At 55.0% G+C, this 14811-nt stretch overlaps 1 long non-coding RNA gene across 4 annotated transcripts in view; it reads left to right on the forward strand.

Annotated features, from left to right (window-relative positions):
- Window positions 1-7143, forward strand: part of LOC140693202 (uncharacterized) — a 36163-nt gene extending 29020 nt beyond the window's left edge. For all 4 annotated transcript variants that reach the window (XR_012068917.1, XR_012068918.1, XR_012068919.1 and 1 more), the window contains 2 exons: window positions 3575-6411; window positions 6700-7143. This is a non-coding gene — a long non-coding RNA (uncharacterized lncRNA). The remainder of the gene's footprint in view (window positions 1-3574; window positions 6412-6699) is intronic.
- Window positions 7144-14811: the final 7668 nt, after the last annotated feature.

Genomic DNA, 14811 nt, shown 5'->3' on the forward strand with positions numbered 1-14811 from the left:
ATCTTCATCTTGTATCACTCCTTTAATCATTATAAAATGTCCTTCTTTATCTTTCTTTATGGCCCTTGTTTTAAAGTCTATTTTGTCTGAAATTAGTACTGCAACATCTGCTTTTTTGGTTTTTCCACTTGCATGGAATATCCTTTTCCATCCTTCCACTCTCAATCTGTATCTGTCCTTCTCCCTAAAGTGGGTCTTTTGTATGCAGCATATTGAAGGTTCTTGCTTTATTATCCAGTCTGCCACTCTATGTCTTTTGACTGGCACTTTTAGTCCATTAACATTCACAGTAATTAATGATAGATGTGTGTTTATTGCCATTTTGAACTTATCTTTGCAGTTGAATTGGTATATCCTCTTTGTTCCTTTCTTCTTCCTTTTGTGGTTTGGTAATTTTCCTTTGTATTATCATGGATTTTATTTAATTTTTGTGACTCCCTTGTAAGTTTTTGACTTGTGGTTATCTCTTTTTGTAAATCTATTAACCCATTACTATAACTGTTTTTATTAAACTGATAGTAACATGATCTCAAACCCATCCTACTGTTAAAAAAATTTAAAAAAAGAAAGAAAAAAAATTCTATATTTCCCTGCCTCCCTCTCACACTCTCAGTGATTTGTATGTCTTCTTTTATAATTTCATGTTTTCTTTATTTGTAATTCATGAGTTATCACCTTTCCAGTTGTGAGTTTCTCATTTCTGTAGCATCCTGCTGCTTTCCTATTTAGAATAGCCCTTTCAATATTTTTTTAGCATGGATTTAGTGTTGCTAAACTCCTGTAGCTTTTTTTTGTCTGTGAAATTCTTTATTTCTCCTTCTATCCTAACGGATAGCCTTGCTGGATAAAGTATCCTAGGCTGCATCTTTTTTTCTTTCAGAGCTTTCAATATATCTTACTACTCCCTTCTGGCCTGTAGTGTTTGTGTAGAGAAATCAGCTGAGAGCATTATGAGGGTCCCCTTGTAACTTACGCTTTGCTTTTCTCTTGCTGCCTTTGGAATCATTTCTTTATCCTTGACTCTGGCCATTTTGATTATGATATGTCTTGGTGTGGGTCTATTTGGATTCTTCCTGTTTGGGACCCTCTGAGCTTCCTGTACTTGGATATGATTCCTTCTTTAAGTTTGGGAAGTTTTTAGTCATGATTTCTTCGAAAACCTTTTCAATCCCCTTTGATTCTTCTTCCCCTTCTGGGACCCCTATTATGCAAAGATTGGGACGCTTTATATTATCCCATATGTCCCTTATGCTATTTTCATTATTTTTTATTTGCTTATCTTGTAGTTCTTCTGAATGGGTGCTTTCTATTGCCCTGTCTTCTAGATCACTAGTTCGTTCCTCTGCATTATCTAGTCGGCTTTGCACAGCTATTAGATCATTCCTCATCTCTGTCAATGAGTTTACCCATTCTACTTGGCTCTTCTTTATAGCTTCAATTTCATTTTTGACATATTTTATATCTCTAAACACTATCTCTTTCAATTCCTTCAGCAATTTGATCACTCCTTTTTTTAAATCTTGATCTAGTAGGCTATCGATGTCTATTTCATTGATCTTTCTTTCAGGGGATTTCTCTTGTTCTTTTAATTGGGAAAGGTTTCTCTGCTTCTTCGTCTTGCTCATACCTCTCTGGCACTGTGGTTTATGGAGTATCAGTTGTCTATTTTGAATCTTAAGGATTTTATCTATCTAATGCGTATTTAGGAATAGAACTTAGGAAAAAAAGAAAAAATAAGAGAGAGAATTTTAAAAGAAGGGAGAAAGAGGGTTTGAAAACAGTGTATAATGAATAATAGAAGAGCGAGTTGAAGCAGAGTATTAATCGCGTTGAGACTTCCTTTTAAAACCTTTAAAAAAGGTGGGGTAGATGAATAGATGTATTTGAAACCTGTGTCTAATCAATAACAGGACATCAAAACCCAAGAGAAATAGAAATGAATTAAGAAGTAAGAATTAAGAGAGTAATAGAAAATAGAACAGGTAAAAACAGATTTTAAAAAAGGGGGGGGTTGTCGGTGTTCTCCTGGAGTCTGTGTGCTTTTAATGTGAAGTCTTTCTGTCTTCATCCTGTTTTGGAAGCTCAGCTTGTTGTTTTCAGAGGCCCTCCGTTGGTGCCCTATTCTGTGCTGCTCCCAGCACCTGTTGGCAAGCAGATCGCGCCTCCGCCTAACACGGGGTCAGGTGCAGCTCTCCTCTGCTGTGGGCGGGCGGGTCACTGCCCCTCCTCATGCCGCAGTCAGATGTTGCAGACTGGCCAGGTAGGAGGGCGGGGTCGTGCCCCTCCCAGCACCTCGGTCAGGGGCTGTGTTCCTGCCTGACAGGCGGGGGGCCGCTCTCCGTCTACCTGCGCCGCCCTGGTCAGCGCTCCGCAGGTGGGCTCGGGAAGACCCAGGGACAGCCTTGTCCCTGCTCCGAGCCAAAACCCAGCTCCTTGGTTGTCTTTGTGCAGCAAGTTCCCTGAGGGACCAGGGTGGAAGGATCCTATCTGCCCCGGGCTGTAGGTCCGTCTCAGTCTGGCCTTTGAGGCTGCTATGTCCTTCGGTGCGGGTGCAGGTTTCGCCCCCGCCCCCACCTGGGTGCTCAGCGCCGGGGAATATGGCGGCTGTGCCTGAGCCCCGCCTCTCTTCCCCTGAAAAGTTTCCGTGGGTTTTCAGAGATGGGGGTATGCACCCTTCCCCCGAGAGCACATCAACCTTGCTGTTATGGAGGGCCCAGTTTGTTCTGCCCTGTGCACCCACAGCCACGGCGCGCAGCCCCTTGTAGTCCCCCGGGGCTGCCTCCGTGCAGCCGTCCCCGTCCTCCGCCCGGCTTGTGCAGCCTGGCCCTGCCTGCCGCTGCCGGCCCACGTCTCAGGCTGGGTGTCGGGGGGACGCTCTGTGCCCGTTTAACTTAGTTCTGTCAGACCAGGGCTGCTCTGTACAGATCCGAGCCTCGGAGGCTCCCCCTCCGTCCCGCTGGCCTCTCAGTTGGAGAGGGGAGACCCAGCGAGCGAGCGCCAGTCCTCCTTTGCTGCTCCCTCCCCGCAGGACCCGTCCTGCACTGCTTTGCCTTTTGTTCTTTCTTTTTTCCTTTTCTCCTACCACATTTTTTGGTGTCTTTATCTTTTGAAGAGGGCGATGTTCTGTCAGAATTCCGTAGGTGCTCTGGTTGGCTGAGTGGGTCTGTAGATGTGGGTCTTGGTGTATTTGTGGGAGAGGGTGACTTACGAGCGTCCTTCTACTCCACCATCTTCTTTGTCTCTCCGAGTTGTACTCATTTTATAATATTGTGTCAAATTACAGTGTAGAGCACAATTTTTCTGGTATACATGAACATACATACATTCATTGCCTCTTTCTTTTGCTGTGAGCCACCACAAGATCCTGTCTATGTTTCCCTGTGGTACACAGTACGATCTTGTTTATCTATTCTACATTTCAAAATCCCAATCTGTCCCTTCCCACCCCCGTCCCCCTGGCAAACACCAGTTTGTATTCTGTGTCTATGAGTCTGTTTCTGTTTTTTACTTTATTTTATTTTTTTAGATTGCACATATGAGCGATCTCATATGGTACTTTTCTCTCTCTTTGTAGCTTACTTCACTTAGGATGATGACATTCTCCAGGAACATCCATGTTGCTGCAAATGGCGTTATGTTGTTGGTTTTTATGGCTGAATAGTATTGCATTGTATAAATATAGCACATCTTATTTATCCAGTCATTTGTTGATGGTGATTTTTTTTACTTGAAAAAGCATTTTTGCTATTTGAAAGGGAAATCCAGACGGATTGAACATGAGGTGTACAAAATAAGGTCCTTTTAGTAAGTATGTGCATAATCTCAGGGTAAGCACTGCTGTTTTATGTGTGAAACCAGAGCCAGAAGGGAGATGCTTAGCTCTTCCTGTGGCAAAACAAAACCAAACAAAAACAGAAAACAAAAAAAAGAAAAGCCAAGAAAGACGTCTGAAAAGACAAACCACAACATGGAAAAGCATCCCTTATGACCCAAGGTCCGAGAAAGATTTCAAATTCCTGTGGTGAAAAGATCTCTTGAAACTCAGTTTTCTAAAAGGAAACAGAACAAACACAGGCAATTCCAATGAGAGGCAGTGCAGGTGGCCAGTGTCTGTTAGAGATGCTTGGCCTCTCAGGCGAGGACACACGCAGTTGCACACACTATGGAGACAGCACTGGTCCCCAGCACGCTGGCAGCTCTCAGCGTGGTGACAACCAGCTCTGGTGACAATGTGAGGAGGCAGAGGCCCCAGCAGATCCCCTGGAGGTGAGAGTCAGTGGACACTCCTCTCTGGGAGAACAGTGTGCAGGATGCATGAAAGTGCCATAGTTTGATCCCTTCCCCAGCAGTGCTGATCCTTAGAGTTGATCACACCAAAGCTCTTGCACAACTTTCAATGATGTTTTTTGTTCAGTAATATGAATTTAAAATAATCAGTTTGTTATTAAGGTGTCTTTAGAAGTGATGTACCCTTGGCCCTATCAATCCACACACGTAAGTACATACACGCATATATATATACACACACATATATATGTACACACATACATTTATATATATAAACACATATATAAGGGAAAGAGAGACTGAAACACAGAGAGGCAGAAAGGGAGAAAAGACAGACAAACAGACACTGAGAGAGAGAGAGAGAGAGAGAGAGAGAGAATGAACACTGGAGATGAGAATGAGTAAATGTCTTACAATTTTCATAAGTCAGTCTACTTGTCAGAATCCGGTCACAGTGTCCATCCACCATGGAGAGGTGGGTGTGGGGATTACACTAAGATGTGTGATCAGAAGGCAAAGAAGCAGGGAGCCATTGTGGGGCAGCCCACCACAGAGGCCAAGATGGGACACTGGGCCTGAATGTGAACATAACAGGAGGACCTAGAAGGCTGTATGCCAGTAGCAGATGAAGTGAGAATTGTATTTAAAGTAAACCCGCCCACAGGGAGCTGGTGAAGCAGGCAACAAGGAGTGTGATTTTCTGCAGGCCCAGGCCTGTGTGGGGAGTGTTCTACACTGCACCAGCCCTCTATTTAACCCTCCCTTTTCTGAGCCTGTGCATGAGCTTCCTGTGATGCCAGCACAAGGATTTACAGGTGCTGTAGGGGTTTAGGGTTCTATAGACATGAAGGCTTCCCTAGGGAGCAGAGGCAAGAATGAGCCCCACAGTGCAGATGGGGGATTGGGGAGGCCCTGAGAGGCACATGGCTTGTCCAGGGTCACAGCACTGCTGAGAAGAGGGAACCAGGTCTGAACCCAGCTGTGTCCTCAGAGCTGGGGCCCTGGCTGCACCAAAGCCTCCCCAGGGCTCTGGGGTGTTCTGAGTTGCTGTCACTGTGTGTGGACATGGCATGGGGGTGGGAGACGTGCAATCAGCAGTCCAGAAAGGCCCTTGGGGAGCTTTGCGTGTGGAGGAAGCTTGAGTAAGGGGACCCCAGGATGTGACCTCACTTCCCTGGCAATAGAGCCCAACAGAACTTGGAACCTAGGTAACCAGGCTCCCACTTTCTAGAGAAGCTCCCTACCCAGCTCACTCGGTTGGAAGTGCTCAAACATGTCCTGTCGTGTCCCAATGTCCCAAGGCCCTGGCCTCAGGAAAGCACCAGTGAGGGCCTTTACCGACGCTGCAGACGTTGGGTCAGGTCTCACTCCGGGCGCCTTTTGCCCTTTACCCTGAGGGACCCAAAGGTAACACAGGGAGGCCCAGGGCAGACAGCCAGTTGGATCCCAGCCAGGTAGACCTACGTCCCCTTTCTGGACCGTGGAGGTGGGGTGGTCATGTGGGGAGATCTGCCTCAAGCAAGAGCAGGCTGAGACAGGGTCAGAGGCCTGGCGGGCCAGGCACGTCCACAACCCGGGTCAAAGCTGGCCGGCTGGGACATGGAGACCCGGGGTAGGGCCCTTCTGCCTGAGGTGAAGCCCAAGCCCTCTGGGTGTGTCTTCTCTCCCGGGTGACTGTGTGAGCACACCAAGCACTAAGTGTCTTATCTGGCAGCAGAGGGTTGAGTGGGCAGAAGAGGCAGTGATGCTGGCCAGGCAGGGCTCTGAGATCTCCGGGCCAGGCCAGCTGTTGGTCACTGTCATTGCAGAGCCCCACACCGCAGATCGGACAGGAGCTGGTAAGCGAGAACACCCACTCCACCTCCTTGAGTGAGAGGCTGGTATGCCACACTGCCGAGGGCCAGCACAGGCTCTGGGTGAGTGTGGACACAAAGGGATCTCCCAAACCAGGGCCCAGAGATGAATGGTGAAGGCTTCCTGCCCAGACACCACCCAGGCCAGTCCCCAGGGTCCTACCTGGCAATGAGGGGCAGCTCAGCACACATGGCTTCAACCTGGAGTACAAGGCCAACCTTCCTGTGAGTCAGCTGGATGGCCTGAAGCCCACCTAGGCAGATCCTGAAGGTGAGAAGGGCAGTGGGGATATGCCAGTGTGTAAGCGGGTGTGAGGACTGGCTCACACAGTGAGGATTCCGGGACCAGAGCAAATATTGGCCTCAGACCACCCATCTAGTGGAATGTAGTCACAGAACATATCCTGTTGGGGGTTTCTGGGTAAGGCTTGCCTATAAAGCTCTGGGACGATTTCTGTCCTTGAAAATGTACATGGAAAGGGAGGCATGTGGGTAAAGTTTTCCTCTCTCACAGCTGTAGAACATCCATAAGACTTAAATCTCTCTTCATTTCCTACAGATACATAACCACAGGAGATAGTAGAAGGAGAAGACACCAGGGACAAAAGAAAGGAAGTACCTGATCCATCAGGAGATGCAGAGCGAGAGGAGAAAACACCACTCCGGCAGAGAAACTGCATCTGCTCCTGCAGGAGACCAAGGACTGGGCCCCAATCCACCAACCCTGTAGTGATACCTGAGGCTGCACCTGAGAAAAATAAAGAGCCATGTCACACTCCATCAGTCCTACAGGGAGACCCTGAGCCTGCTTCTGTGGCTCCTCCTGCACCTACACCTGCACCTCTAGACAACCCAGAGCCAATTCAGGCATCACCACCCCCACAGGCTGAGCTCTGCAACCACCAGCACTGTCATCTCCTAATTCTCAAAATCAACCCACTTCCCGACAGGAAGTTAACTTCCCTTCTCTGGTATGGTTTTCATTTGTTTTTGTTTTTTTTTTTTCCCTGTAATTTCATTGTATTATTTCATGTCATTTACAGCGTCATCTTTTTGTAAGTTTTAAGTTTATAATAATAAAATCTAGGGTTTTTTTCCATTTTAAATTTTGCAATTCAGGAGCATAAAGTGCATTCACAGTTCTGTGCGAACATCACTACTGTTTAGTTTCAGACTATTTCTTTCCTCAAAATAAAGCCCTGTATCCAAAACACACACTCCCCTTCCTCCGTCCCCCAGGTCCTGACCAGCCCTAATCCCATTTCTCTCTCTGTACTTATATATTCATGATGTTCCCTACCGGTGACGTCATACAAAACGTAGCTGTTTGTGTTTGCCTACATATTTTAACCAGGGAATGGTGAATTTTTCTTTTGGTTGCTTTATTTGAAATAGCATTTTAGTCATTTAAAAGGGCAATCCATGTGGATTAAAGATGAGGTATACACAGTGAAGCTGTTATAGTAACTATGTACCTAATCTCAGGATAGGTACTGCAGTTCTACGTATGAAACCAGAGTCAGAAGGAAGATGCTTAGTTCTTTCTGTGAGAAAACAGAACCAAAGAAAACCAACCAACAAACAAAAGCCAAGAAAGACAGCTGAGAAGACAAACCAAAACCTAGAAAACTCATTTCTCATAACCCAAGTTTGGAGAAAGTTTCACATCCCGGTGGTCAAAAAACATCTCAAAACCCGGTGTTCTAAATAGAAATAGAACAAACACATGCAATTCCACCGAGAGGCATTGCAGGTGGCCAGTGTATGTTAAAGATGCTCGGCTTCTGAGGTGAGGACACGTGCAGACATACGCACTCTGGAGACAGCATTGGTCACCATCACACAGTCAGGTTTTCAGCCTGGTGATTACCAGCTGTAGTGAAAACATGAGGAGGCTGAGGCCCCAGTAGATATCCTGGAGGGAAGAGTGAGCTGACACTTCTCTCTGGGAGAATGGTGTGCAGGATGCATGAAAGTTCAACATGTGCATCCCTTTCCCAGCAGTGCTGATCCTAATTGTTGATTCCACTAAAATGTTTGCACAACTTTTCAAAGATGTCTTTTTAAAGATATCTATCAGAGTCCTGGGTAAATTAGTAGGAAATTGGAAGCCACACTAATCTTCATGTAGAGTGGATGGAATCCATCAGTTCTAGTTCACAAGGACACATGAATACTGTACAGCTGGAAAAGTGAGTGCTAGGTCTCTGCGTGATGTCAGGGCAGCCCTCATGTTGGATGGTTGTGAATCCACTATTTGCATCCGGGATACCATCTCTATGATCAAATGTGTGAAGTCTTCATAGATGTAATTGTATCCTGTGGTGTGTGAAAAAGAGAGAGAGACTGAAAGAGACAGAATGAGACAGAGACCAAGTCATTCAAACCAGAATGAAAGACTTGCACAAAACCATTCATGAGGGTCACTTTGGGGGATGTTTGCAAATTTATACCCTTTTCCTTTAGGTGATACTTCCATCTTTTTAAATGTGTCAGTATTTCATGAGTAGTTTTAAAGCATTAACATAATATGTTAATTGGAATTCACTCATTAGTCATCTATAGAGTAATTAAATTGTCTTTCTACTTTAAAATATTTGTCCTAAGTACAATAAGCATTTATGAGAGTAGAATGATATATTCTAAAGAATTAAGAATTAGGTAAAGAACAAAACTTCGATTACTCAGTTGCAGGTCAGCTAGGTGGTAGCACAAGACAGATTGGGGCATATTTCTTCAGGAGGTTGTGTATGTTCTGAACCAGCATCCAATATAGGTAAGGGAAAATACAAGGGTTATACACTGAAAATTAGAAAAGCTTGCTTATAGTAAGAAAGACCTAGCCTTATTTTGAAATTGAGAAGAGCCCAGATGGCTGAGTAGAGAGACTCATACCTCGCCCTCTCCCACAAATACCAGAATTACATCTACAAACCCATTGAATAGCACACATCTACTGAACTTTGGCAGAATGTCTCTCATTTCAAAACACAGGAAGATTTTTATAAAATCTGGTTTAAAAAAATGAGAAATTAAAAATTTGGTGCAGGACCAATCCTGCAGTGATGAAGTGTCATAGGAAGAAAGGCACCCTCACACTGGGGTGTCCCCTCTCCAGCCGGGAGGACAGAGTGGACAAAAGAGCTTCGAAAATTTGGAGGAGTAAGTGGCAAGAGCGTGGCAGACAGAACTTAGGAAAACTGACACGGAGAATCCCTGCGTCCCTGTCCCTATATGCTAGCTGGCAGGGACAAGCTGGGACTGGCTGTTGGAGATCAATGAGGAACTCAGGTAGAGGGCTGGGTCCCACTGCACACACGAAGCCTCGGGGTACTGGAAGAAGGACTGAGCTCTAGATGGGGTGTGTGTGGAACAAAACAGATTGGGGATCCCATAAGAAATACCATTGTTGGTGTATGTAGAAGGTAGGGGTGCAAAACTGCCGTTCCAGAGCTGCTTTGTCTTCTTGGCTCCATTGTTAATGTGTTTTCATGAGAAGAGAAATTGGACTTGGTCATAGCAAACACTGCTGCACAAAGGCAGGGCTGAAAGCTCAGTTCATATCCAGTGGCCCTGAAATTTCATACTGAGATTGAGATTTGTTTACAGCCCCCGGCAGAGAGGGAGAATATTCTCTCTCTGGACAATTTGTGGCCATGCTCCTCTGTGAGTTATAGGCAGTGAAGAGAGTTCTGACACAGGATGGAGGCCAATATGGGTCTCTAAAACAGGAAAGTGTACGTCATCAAATAGGAGGAGGAGCTGGAATCGGTGTAGAAATTGAGTGGGCTTACAGATTAATGTGTGTGAATGACTAAACTTGCTATACAACGCCTTCCCTCCCTGTTTCCCTCCTCCCCTTCCCACCGACCCCCCCCCCCCGCCGCCGGGAACCCGGGATCTCGTCCTGGTCGCTCTGGGCCACCCGCCGGCGTGTCCGTGTGATCTCCCCCGCCCGGGGAATCGCGTGGGGAGCGCGTCCCCTTCGCGGCAGCCGCCCGCCCGGCCGGCCGTGTCTTGCCAAACCCCGGCTCCCTCCGTCCTCCCCGCCCTGATCTGCTGCCGGGGTGGGTCGCGTCGCGTCGCGTCGCGTCTCCTCATGCCGCCGTGCCGTGCCGTGCCGTGCCGTGACGAGGGTGAGCGGGCTCCGAGGCGGACGCCACGGGGTCGCGCCGGCCGGCCGCCCGGCGCCTCAGCCCGGGACGGGCTCGGGCGTTTGGGCGGCCGGCGGTCGGGATCGGTTCCGGGGACGTTGGCGACGGCTGTCGGGCGCCATCTGGCTGCCGCTCTTGAGATCGTCCCTCTTCTCCCGAGCGTCGGCGACCTCGGCAAGGGATGGGGCTCGGCGGCGGGGCCCGAGGCAGACTTCGGGGAGGCTGGCGACACCGGCGGTGACAGTCCCCGTGGCGCTGAGCCGCGGGCGTGTCCTGCTCTCGGCGCAGATTGGACTCGCAGGCTGATGAGGGGGTGGCTGCCGCCGCGCTCCCGGGATCTCGTGTGTAGGGCGAAGCCGTGTGGCCTGGCCTGGTCGACCAGCATCCGCCTGTGCCCCTGCAGCCGCGGGGACCGACCCGAGCCGATCGGACACGGCCTGCGCCGTGCCGCCGCGGGGGAAAGGGACGGGGTGTCCCGCGCCCGGGCCGCCGGCGGCTAGGTGGTCCGGCCCTCGTCTGTGTCCCTTGGACGACTGCTCCCGAGGCGAGGAGCGGCCCGGGCCCAGTGCGGTGAGGCCGGGGACGGGCGCGCTGGGGTTCCCGGTCGTCGGAGGCGCCTCCTTGGATGAAATGTTTTCTGAGTCCCGATGGACCCGGAGACGTGGCTGGGCCGGCCCCTGTTGGCGCGGGAGGCCAGGGAGGGCGCCCCCCGGCCCGTAAGTCTGCCCGCGTGGGTTCCGGTGGCATTTGAGGGACAGAGACTTCATCCGGACTCGGGGACCGGCACGGGGGCGTCCTGCGAGGGATGTGGGGGAGGCAGGCTTTCCCCGGCCCGGTGCTCGGGAGCGGTCCCTCGTGGGGGGCCCTCTCCTCGGAGGCGCCTCTGTGGCATCTCCCCGAGTCCCCGACCACGCGGGCGAGAAACGGGCAGGGCGTCCCCGGCCCGATCCCGTCTCCCTCTCGTCCCTTCCCATTCCCACTGCTCCTCCTCCTCCTCCTCCTCCTCCTCCTCCTCCTCCTCCTCCTCCTCCTCCTCCTCCTCCTCCTCCTCCTCCTCCTCCTCCTCCTCCTCCTCCTCAACCCCTCCCCCTCCCCCCCCGGTCGATCAGATGGCCCCCGAGAGCTTCGGGGCTGCCATTTATGGGGGTAGGGCTGGGGGCAGGTGGCCGGACCGAGGTCCCGGGGGCCCCCCTGCAAATCGTGGACCCGACCCGTTTCCGGGCGCTGTCATTTTTTCTGTCGTGTTGGGCATTTTCTGCCAGCAGATAGGTGCTGACACGGTCTTTCTCGGTGTCTTGTCACCGAGTGTTGGGTCTCCGGACGCGTGTGGGGCTCTTGGGCTTTGTCTCTGCGTGAGCCCTGGCCTGGTAGAAGCCGACTCTGCTTCTGACACTTGAGCCGCCCGCTCGGGCCTGCGCGCCGGCTCTCGTGTGTGCGTCCGGCTGACGTGGCCCGTGGTGCCGCCTCCGGTCTCTGGTGGCCCGAGGGCGGTGGGGTGAGGTGGCGGCGTGGGTCTTTTTACCCCGTGCGCTCCCTGCCGCAGGCACCCGGTGGTGGCCGGCACGACCCCACCCTCACAGGCTCCGTGCCGCGTGTCAGGCATTCTCCGCCTGGGGTCGTTGGCCACTCTCCTCGTAGAGGAACGAGGAGTGGGTGGCGCCTGGCGAGGCTGAAGCAGGCCCTCCTCTGGTGGTTGTCCTCGCCGGGCCCTCCCCTCTGGCTCTGGGGCTTCCCTGCCCCATGGCTCGCTCGCTCGCTCGCTCACCTGACCGATGTGGTGACGTCATGCTCTCCCGGGCCGGGCCTAAGCCGCGCCAGACGAGGGACGGGACGTTCATGGTGAACGTGGCCTCTCTTCTCGTTCTGCCTGCGGGCCCCTCGCCTCTCCTCCACCGCCCGTGGGTGGCGGGGGCAAGGAAGGGGTGCGGACTCCGGCCCGACCTCGGTCTCCCGTGCCTCGTGGTGTCGGCGGGGCCGGGGTCTTGTGACGCGGCAGACACCTCTCGCCTCCTCGCCTGCTCGGCGTCTTGTCTCGCGAGCGGCCCTCCCCCGCGGGGGGGGAGGGCTGCCCCCGCCGCCACGCCACGTATCCCCTCGCCGGGGTGCGAGCGTGTCTCGCCTTGGCCCTCTGTGGTGCCCCTGGAGCGCTCCAGGTTGTCCCTCAGGTGCCCGAGGCCGAGCGGTGGCATCGCTTCCCGTCCCCAGCGAGTCCTCTCGGGTAACCCCTGCGGTGGTCGTGTGTCCCGAGCCACTCTCTTGAGCAGTGGTGGGGAGGGGTCGAGACGGTAAGCGAGGCGTGGCCGCTCCCCACCCTCGGTGGGGCCGGGGCCGCCTCCTGGTCGTCGTCCTCACCCTGTACCGGGGGGGACTGACGTGGCCGGGCGCACGCCGGGTGGGTCCCCCCTCTGCGGGGCTCGCGCCCGGGCGTGGGAGCGAACGTGGTGGGGCCGGGTGAGGTGCCGGTGGGGGCGGGCGCCTGTCTCGTCCCCACGCGGTCTTGGGTGCGTCTCCTCGCGAGGCGGCACGGGCTTTCCCCGGTCCCGACCGCGAACGCTCGCTTTTCGGCCCGCTGCTTACCCTTGCCGCAGGCCCCTCCTGCCCAGCCGAGCGCTGACGTCCACCTCGGCGGACTTCCGTAGGCCTGAAGGGGGCCCCCGCTGGGTAGGGGGCGATGCGCCCTCGGTGAGAAAGCCTTCTCTAGCGATCTGAGAGGGGAGCCTTGGGGGGGTACCGGACAACCCCCAGCCGCCGCTCCTCCATCCAGAGCGTGCAGTCGCCACGGGGAGCGACTGCCGCAGCGTGTGGGCAGGGCCCCGCCGCTTTGGCGTGTGGGTTGCGCCGGCCCCGCGGTGGGGCCGTGTGCTGCTCTTTGCCTGCTGTGGCCCGCGCCTCCCCCCTCCGAGTCGGGGGAGGGTTCTGCCGGGCCGGGCCGGGCCCGGCGTCTGGCGCGGGGCCGTGCGAGCGCGCGTGTGTGCGCGCGGGCTTTGCCTCCCCGGTGCGTGCCGTGGGGGGAGGGGCAAGGCGGTCCACCCCGACTTCGCCCCCCGTTGTCTCCCCGCCGCGAGGAGCCACCCCACCTGTCCCGGTCCCGAGCCGCAGCCACCGGTGGCGGTGCGTGGGCTACGGGTCGGGCCGCCTCGCTCGGGAGCGTTTCCCCGGGCCGCGAGGCCTGGGGGCGAGCCAGACGAAGCAGGATGATGTGGGTGGTGGACGGACAGACCAGACAGACAGACGGACGAGTGAGCGAGCGGAAGGGGCTGCCCTCTGCAGTGGGGGTTAGCCTGCTGCGCGTGAGTCCCGGCGGCGGGGCCGGGGTGTGGGAGGAACCGCCGAGGGTTGGCTGAGGCCGGCCGGCGTCCTGGGCGTCGCGGGGCCGCCCCCACGTGTGGGGGTGGTGGGATCCTGCGCTTGTTTCCCCGGCGGCCCGGTCGTGTCTTGGGATTTCCCTTTCCCTGGGCTGGTGCCCGCCCACACCCCCGACCCCTGCGGCCGTCGCTCTTGTGCGCGAACGGCCCCTCCTCGTCGTCGCCGGCCCTCCCCTGCCCGGACCGATGGCCACCCGCGCCGAGCCTTTTCCCCCCGACCCACCCCCGTCCTGGGACCAGTACGTGGCCTCGCCGCGTGTGGGTGCTGTCCCTCCCCTGGAGGCGGCCCCGGGTGAGGCGTCGTCGGACCCGACGGGGGGGGGAGGCGGGGTGCTTCGGCACGGCACGAACGTGTTTGTTCTGGGTGTGCGCACGTCGGGGCAGGGCAGCGCCGGCCCGTGCGGCGGGAGAGCCTTGCGGTGGGCCGTTCTGAGGCTCTGCGGTGTCGGGCGAGGGTGGCCCTGAGCCCCCGTGAGGGGGTGCCGTGGGGGTGCCGAGGAGAGAGAGTGCCAGTCGGCGCCGTGGGTGCCGCGGGACCGCCCCCGTGCCGGAGGGCCTGTGGCGGTGAGACCCCGTGTCGCACCCCGGCGGCCGACTCGCGTCTGGGTTTCTGGCGCGGGCCCCTGGCGGTGGCTCCACGGCCCTCCTCTCCCGCTTGCCGGCTTCCAGGCGGCGTCGCCCGTCTGCGGGCGCGCCGGCCGTGTGCCGCTGCCTCCTCGCTCGTCCTGTCCTCTCTCTGTCCGTCCGTCCTTTCCACTTGTCTGCTCCGTCCGTCCGCCCGTCCCCTGGGGCCGCGCCCCGGTGCGTTTCGCTTCCCGGGCCCGCCGCGGCCCGACTCCGTGTCTGCCGCCGCCGCCCGCCCGCCCGCGGGCGTCGTCGCGTGCGGGCGAGGGCCCGTCGTCCCCCGCCGCCACGCCCCGCTCGGCCGCGCTCGCCCGAGTGCGAGTCGGGCCCCGGCTGGCCGTCGTGGACCGGCCGCCGCCGCCGCGCCGCCCCCGGGGGGGCCGGGCCACGCCACGGGCCCGAGCCCCTGTCCGCGCGAGCGCGAGCGCGCGTCGGTCGGCTTCGATGTGACCGCCCGGTGGCCCGGCCCCGCCTCCCCGGGCCGCCGACGGGGCCGCGGTGGGGCCGCGTGCGCCCTCGCCCCTCCGC

Source organism: Vicugna pacos, unplaced genomic scaffold (genome assembly GCF_048564905.1).
Source record: "Vicugna pacos unplaced genomic scaffold, VicPac4 scaffold_19, whole genome shotgun sequence".
Classification (NCBI taxonomy): domain Eukaryota; kingdom Metazoa; phylum Chordata; class Mammalia; order Artiodactyla; family Camelidae; genus Vicugna; species Vicugna pacos.